General features: G+C 69.5%; 1 protein-coding gene across 1 annotated transcript in view; it reads left to right on the top strand.

The window, feature by feature from the left end:
• KCNB1 (potassium voltage-gated channel subfamily B member 1) overlaps window positions 1–978 on the top strand; it is a 235896-nt gene that overhangs the window by 17436 nt on the left and 217482 nt on the right. The window lies entirely within an intron of this gene.

Here is a 978-nt window from a genome sequence, read left to right as displayed (position 1 = left end):
CGGGGCGCTCCGAGCACGGCTTTGCTGTGCCTGCTGCAGCCGGCTCTCCCGCCGCCCCAGCCCGGCGATCGGGTGCAGGACGGGGCAAGTGGCGTGTCACCGCGTCAATCCTCGCCGGCCCTGACGCCTTGGCGTTACATTTATAAGCAGGTAACAGTTGAGAAGGGGCGAGGGCTCCAGTGCAGCCCGGCTGGTCCCTGCGGGGAGTGCAGGGCAGATCCGTGCTAAGCCCCGCACAGTCTGCCCCCGTCCCCGCCGGCTCCCGGCGCCTTAGCCCTTTTCCAGCGAAAGCAAAACTGTCAGGGCCGGAGGGGAGAGGCCATCACGGCGCCAAGGCCGCCTCCAGCCCGGGGAGTATGTGACCCGCGGCTGCTGCCTGCCAGGGTGTCTGTGCGCGACTGCTTCGGCAGCACGTAGGTCCCGTGGGTGTGCATCCAGTGGGCATGCCGGTGGCACTGGGCATGCCCTGGCCATTGGGGTCTGGGCAGAGGCCAGCGCCCGTGTGCATCGATCAGGGAAGGGAGGCGTGAGGATCTAGCACCTCTGGACGCCAGCCCCGTCCCCTCGGGGAACCTGCCCTCCCGTGCTTCCCTAACAGGCTGCTTTCTCCCTCCCTTCAAGCCTCTAGATCGCGAAGCCCCCGCGTTGCAATGGGAGCAGCCATGGAGCCGGCCAGCCCGGGCTAAGGCAGCGCCAGCGCCCCCCGGAGCCCAGTGCCCGCAAGCACGTGTTCAGCACCCCAGGCGTACGCCAGCCCCGTCCCCTCGGGGAACCTGCCCTCCCGTGCTTCCCTAACAGGCTGCTTTCTCCCTCCCTTCAAGCCTCTAGATCGCGAAGCCCCCGCGTTGCAATGGGAGCAGCCATGGAGCCGGCCAGCCCGGGCTAAGGCAGCGCCAGCGCCCCCCGGAGCCCAGTGCCCGCAAGCACGTGTTCAGCACCCCAGGCGTGGACAGCGCCGGGGCCCTCCGCCGGGGTGCG

Source organism: Alligator sinensis, unplaced genomic scaffold, assembly GCF_000455745.1.
Source record: "Alligator sinensis unplaced genomic scaffold, ASM45574v1 scaffold115_1, whole genome shotgun sequence".
In the NCBI taxonomy this organism is placed as follows: Eukaryota; Metazoa; Chordata; order Crocodylia; family Alligatoridae; genus Alligator; species Alligator sinensis.
Note: the sequence above shows the minus strand (reverse complement) of the source record. Positions and strands in the feature narration are given on the sequence as shown.